The sequence below is a fragment of the Euprymna scolopes genome, chromosome 36 (assembly GCF_053919585.1).
Source record: "Euprymna scolopes isolate OS-2025 chromosome 36, ASM5391958v1, whole genome shotgun sequence".
Taxonomy (NCBI): domain Eukaryota; kingdom Metazoa; phylum Mollusca; class Cephalopoda; order Sepiida; family Sepiolidae; genus Euprymna; species Euprymna scolopes.
In genome coordinates, this window is record NC_136517.1 from 32,380,905 (window position 1) to 32,387,934 (window position 7,030).

Consider the following 7,030-nt stretch of genomic DNA (forward strand, 5'->3'; position numbering starts at 1 on the left):
TAATGTGAACAGACATCTTGCTACTCATCTCCCCTGCAACTTATGTCTCCGATAGTAGCTCCCTACTTCAAAGTGGCACTGTACCTTGTTTAGGGTGAAAATTGAATAAATATGTGTTTGTATATATATATATATATATATATATATATATATATATATATATATATATATATATATATATCATTCGAAATTATAAATTTTATTTAAAAAAGATACATGGACGCAGCGTAAAACTTAATACATTCACTGACGTCATTTACAGATAAGAATGAGGATGGAATGTGTAATAGATTCTTTTATTTCGTCTAGATATGCGTTTGCATTCCTGGTGCTATGGAAACTCTTTCTCTCTCTCTCTGTCCACTCTAAACAAGGCATGTTGCTACTTGGGACCTCAGGGGCTACTATTTAAGACCATGTTTATTCAGGATAATGTGAGGAGAGAAGCGAGATGTCGGTTCACTTTACGTTTAAGCTGCTGCATGGTTACACTGTCACGGAAGTAGGAAACGGAAGACAAAAAATTCTGAAGTTTAGCAGGCCGAGGAAAATAGAAGTTATTTGAGTTAAAGGGTCCCTGTGATCTGGGGATGTCAACAAGGAAAGGGTGCGATTTTGCAGCTAGATGGGTTTGGCAGATGTAGATATATCGAGGGGATACAATTGCAATGAATTCGTCAGACCACATTCTATCAACGTACTTGTAAAACAAGCAAATAGATGCATGATTATAGCGATGGGTCAGAGATTGCGTCTTGGTTGCTAGTGCTGGACCTACAATAATGTAGGCATGAATGAATGGTGGCTCTAGAAATATAGAGGAAACCCATCTCCATTCGAGCCGCGTAGGCCAATCCCTAATGTATTTGTGCCTATTTATGTTACCAGTGAATGTTAATGCGTTTAGTTTGAACGACGAGCACCCAATTAGCGTTTTACTAGTTATGGCTATCAGTGATTGGAAAGGTGTTTCTAGTAATTGTTAAATGAAGGAAACGGCAACGGAAAAGAACGCAAACATGATAACTCAGTAATAGGGTCAAAGTGGGAGTAATTCTTATCATTACTAACTTTTCCAGCTACTAAGCCTAACAATTGACCATTACCTGCCCTTCGAGCATTCATGATATTACATTGTTCGGGACATACAAGTACATTTGTTAAAATCAAGTAGGCCCCTTTTGGGGTGAACTGTATCTGTCTCACACTAAAAACTACCATCAGGTATAACTTCTCACTTGTAAGAGGTAGACAGGTAAATATTGAGTAATCAACGAATGATGAGGATGACTTTAAATGAGAAATAGGCAAAGCACAGGTCTAATGAACGATGCACTGTAATGGCTTCGATAATCATGAAGGCCTTCATTAGACTCTGTGGCCAAGTAACTTGACCCAACGATGACAATAGTTAAATCGGAAGTCACGTTATAAACTCACGTTACAAATTCACGTTATAAAATCACGTTATAAATTCACGTTATTAATTCACGTTATAAAGTCACGTTATAAATTCACGTTATAAATTCACGTTATAAATCCACGTTATAAACTCACGTTATGAATTCACGTTATGAATTCACGTTATGAATTCACGTTATAAACTCACGTTATAAACTCACGTTATAAACTCACGTATTAAATTCACGTTATGAATTTACGTTATGAATTCACGTTATAAACTCACGTTATAAAATCACGTTATAAACTCACGTTATGAATTCACGTTATAAATTCACGTTATAAACTCACATTATAAATGCACGTTATAAACCCACGTTATAAACTCACTTTATAAAGTCACGTTATGAATTCACGTTATAAACTCACGTTATAAATTTTCGTTATAAACTCACGTTATAAATTCACGTTATAAACTCACGTTATAAATTCATGTTATAAACTCACGTTATAAATTCTCGTTATAAATTCACGTTATAAATTCACGTTATAAACTCACGTTATAAACTCACGTTATAAATTCACGTTATAAACTCACATTATAAATTCATGTTATAAACTCACGTTATAAATTCTCGTTATAAATTCACGTTATAAACTCACGTTATAAATTCACGTTATAAACTCACGTTATAAATTCACGTTATAAATTCACGTTAGGCCGATATGTGAGACTGCTTTCATTTTCCCATATATATAACAAAACACAGAAAAGTGACCAGGAGCCTGATTTGAAAAACAAAAAAAAGGACGGGTTTGAAGATGTTTAAAGAGGTGGAAATGTTTGGCGCTGATAAATTTAGCCTTGAAAGCGATTGAAAAATAAGGAAAAAGGGAGCACAAGGAAAGAAATAATAACATTATATATATATATATATATATATATATATATATATATATATATATATATATATATATATATATATATATATATATATATATGCAATAATTATATAATAGAGATATGAAGAAGGTTCCTTCAGTTTCTGACAGACTATGAATACCCACCGTAGGGGTGCCTGCGCGTGAATTTTTTTGTGGCAGAATATGCGCAATGTCAAGCCTCACCTCTCCTGAAGCGACATTGTTACATACCAGTGGTAAGTGAAGCGCTTGTTCACGATGACTGGGAATAAATGCCGAGATAAGCGGAGAGCAAATATAGCGCTAAGAATTTCCAAATGATCACCAATCTGATACTAAACAGGCTCAACGTTGCTTAACCGGTGATCAGACGAGAACCGGTGTGTCAACGCAATTACAGTGATGATCATATTTATTGGCACGGTAAAATAAAAGTTAAATTTTGTCTAATAAATTCTAAAAAAGGGATTAAATTAAAGAAAATAACAAAGTATATTATGTATTTTTAACTGGCCTTTCCGATGCAGCAATCGGATTTTAGAAAAAATAAATAACAAAGGAACAACAAACATAATTGCAAAAAACCCTTGTTCAAAATTATTGACCTGTTGTCATCCAAAGTCTAGGGAATAACATAGGTTATTATGAATCAGTTATCTTTGACGAGATTTGCATAAGAACTCCTCTCTCAGTAGAGAACAGCACAAGTTGTTCAGATTTCTCTTTGATAATGGCCGATATGACTACTTCTAGTGAGCAAATAATAATAATAATAATAATAATAATAATAATAATAATAATAATAAAAGATCGACAAAAGACAAGAAAACAGCAAATACAAACTCTGTGGACAGAGAGACGGGACGATTAACCATATGATAAGTGAATGCAGCAAACTGGCCCAGAAGGCATACAAGAACAGACACGACCAAGTGGGAAGGGCAGTACACTGGGAATTATGCAAACAACTGCATCTAGGACGTACAGCCAAGTGGTACAAGCATAAGCCGGCAACAGTACTTGAATACGAGAATCACAAGTCCTCTGGGACATGGACATACAAACTGACAAACCCGTCCAAGCAAGAAGATAAGGTGTCGTAATAATTAACAAGAAAGAAAAATCCTGTCAAATCGCAAACTTTGCTGTTCCGGCTGACCACAGGGTGACTATCAAAGAAAAGGAGAAACGGAGCAAATACACTGAGCTAGCCAGAGAGCTGAAAGGGATATGGAAGATGAAGAAAATAAAAAAAATCCTATAATAGTAGGAAAAATCCCCAAAAACTTTGAAAAAAGAATAGGGGAAATTGGAATCAAAGGAATGACTGGAAAAATACAACTAACAACAATAATTGAAAACAGTTGAAATATTAATTAAAACCCTTGAATGTGGAAACTAACACACAGGAGCAACAAGTGCGGACCAGACAAACTGCTGCAAAGGCAAAACATGAAACACTACATGGAATCAAGAACACTGGAGCTGCATATCTATAAGTTCTCTAACCCCCGCCCCATCCTCCAATTACCATATCACATGCCATCCCAAAAAGTGAAACCAAATTACCAAGTAGAGTCAAGGAGGAAGGAAAGACTGACCTCTGCCGGATAAGTGCGAAGAGAACAGGAACGCGGGGAGGCTTATTGCCACTCTAATTCGAGTGAAGACCAGTAGGCGCTGCCAACGAGAAATCAATGGCAATCAGCTGTTGCGATAATGCAAATTTATTTGCAAATGTTATCGAAGGAGTGGGAGAGTATTGAAAACCTGGGAAGACCTGTTGTCACTCAGCTTCCAGGGAAAACCACAGGTTGTTTTCAAGGAGAGATCTTTGATAACCTGTGCGAAAGCTCCTTGTGAGCCAATAATAATAATAATAATAATAATAATAATAATAATAATAATAATAATAATAATAATAATAATAAAATGAAATTGGAAATTAAGGAATGACTGGAAACATACAACGAACAACAATAATGAAAACAGCTTAAATATCAAGTAAACCCCTTGGAGGTGGAGACTAACACACAGGAGCAACAAGTGCAGACGAGACAAACTGCTGCGGAGGAAAAACATGAGACACCACATGGAACCAAGAACACTGAAGCCAGAGATTTATAAGTTCTATAACTCCACCCTCATACCCCCATTACCACATCACTGACACCCTAAAAAAAGTGGGGAGATACAGACAAGTATTCAAGGAGGAAGGGAAAACCGAGGAGAGAGAACTAACCAGATCTAAGCTGGATAAATGCGAAGACAACTGGGACCTTGGGGAGGCTTATTGCCACCCAAATTTCAGTGATAGCCGCTGCCAACGAGAAACCAATAGCAAGCAGCTGTTGCGATAATGCAAATTTATTTGCAAATTCTATCGAAAGAGGTGACGTGTACTAAAAATTTGGGGAGACATGCTGTCAATCAGCATCCAGGGAACACCACAGGCTGTTTTCAATGAGAGATTTTTGATGACCTTTGTGAAAGCTGCTTGCGAGCAAATAATAATAATAATAATTGTTGTTGTTTACAAAATCACAAAGTTACATGATAGACTGGTGCACAGACTGATAAAATGTATCTGCAAAACAGAAGTACCAAAATGGATGACAAAAAGAACTACATTTATGCAAAAAAAGACGCTGAAATGGGAACAACACCGAGCAATTACAGACTGATAACTTGTTCACCAATCATGTAGAACGTATTACCAGCCCAACAGAGTAAACACATCTATTACTCCATTAACACGCGTGGATTATTTCAAGAGGAACAACAAAGCTGCCGGAAAGGAGAAAGAATACACACGACTCATACATGAATCATAATATCTTCAAAAATGTAACAAGCCAAATCCTACGAGAGAATCTCACAAACATGGATAAGTGAATTCCTAAAAGTGTACAAGATACCCGACTACATTATAAATATTATTATGAAACCAATAGAGATATGGAGGCTGGAATTGATAACTGGAGGACAACATCGGACTGAAATAAGAATACGGGGAAGCATCTTCCATAGACATGTGCTAACACCACGACTGTTTGTCATAGTTATATTCCCATTAAACTACATAATTAGGAAATGTAATGTCGGATACAAGTTTACAGACACAGAAAAAGAATAAACCACCTAATGTATATGGATATCCTTATTTATTTGAAAAAAAAAAGAACTGACAAAACTGATAAACACAACTAGTATATACAGCCAATACATTGGACTGGAATTTGGAATGGAGAAAATGTACACTACTGGAGATGAAAAAGGGAAAACTAGAAACATCAGAGGACATGGGACTGCTCAACCAAAAGGAGATGAGAGCGCATGATGAAGATGACACTTACGGATATTTAGGTGTTCTAGAAGCAGACACCATCAAAGTTACGGGGATAAAAGAGAAGATTGGGAAAAAAACTCTTAGAAACAAAACTATATAGTAGAAACCTATTTAAAGGAATAAGCATATACGCAGTATCGTTAATATGATATTCTGTACCAAAGAAGACCCCAGGCATCATGATCAATTGACAAACAAACTTATGGCGATGAATTACACCCAAAAGACGATACTGACTGACTCAACGTAAAAAGAAACGGCGGATGAGGAGGATTAATAAACGTGGAAAACTGTGCAGAAAACACAAAAAACTAGGAAAAGCACATGAGTCAAAACACAAAAATATAGATAATTGTTATATAACAATTGTAATTCAAACGATTAGATAGAGCGAAAGCCTCTTATTAAAATAATATATAAAGTAAAGGTATTATAACGAAAACTTATTTGATACATCATTTGAAATCAAAATTTTAAAATTCCGCAAAAACATTTTCATCAACCTAACAGAAAAAGATAAGGAATAATGAAAATAAAAAGAAACGTAAAAGAAAGAATGAAGAAGAAAGAAAGAATGAAGAAGAAAGAAAGAAAAGGAAAGAAAAGGAAAGAAAGAATGAAGAAGAAAGAAAAGGAAAGAAAGAATGAAGAAGAAAGAAAGAAAAGGAAAGAATAGGAAAGAAAGAATGAAGAAGAAAGAAAAGGAAAGAAAGAATGAAGAAGAAAGAAAGAAAGAAAAGGAAAGAAAGAATGAAAAGGAAATAAAGAATGAAGAAGAAAGAAAGAAAGCAAAAGAAAGAATGAAGAAGAAATAAAGAAAAGGAAAAAAAGAATGAAGAAGAAGAAGATAGAAAAAAAAGAAAAGAAAGAATGAAGAAGAAAGAAAAGGAAAGAAAGAATGAAGAAGAAAGAAAGAAAAGGAAAGAAAGAATGAAGAAGAAAGAAAGAAAAGCAGAAGAAAGAATGAAGAAGAAAGAAAGAAAGAAAAGCAAAAGAAAGAATGAAGAAGAAAGAAAGAAAAGGAAAGAAAGAAACGAAGAAAAAACAAGAATAGAAAAAACAATAATTAATCAAAAAAATATGATGTATAGATAGATAAAGTCTAAAAAAAAAGATAAACAGAGAACGGGGAAAAGAAAGAAAGGAAAAGAAATGAATGAATGAAAGAAAGAAAGAAAGAAAGAAAGAAAAAAGAAACACCGTTCCCTTAAAGGTACGAATGATTAAAGCGTGAATGTCCTGGTGGCATAATTAAGCAGCAGCTACTTCAGCCACTGCACTAGAAACAAAGAGGAAATGATTATCACGTGACCTGAATTGTCCATGATTCGTGGGCGAATGATGACATCATTAACG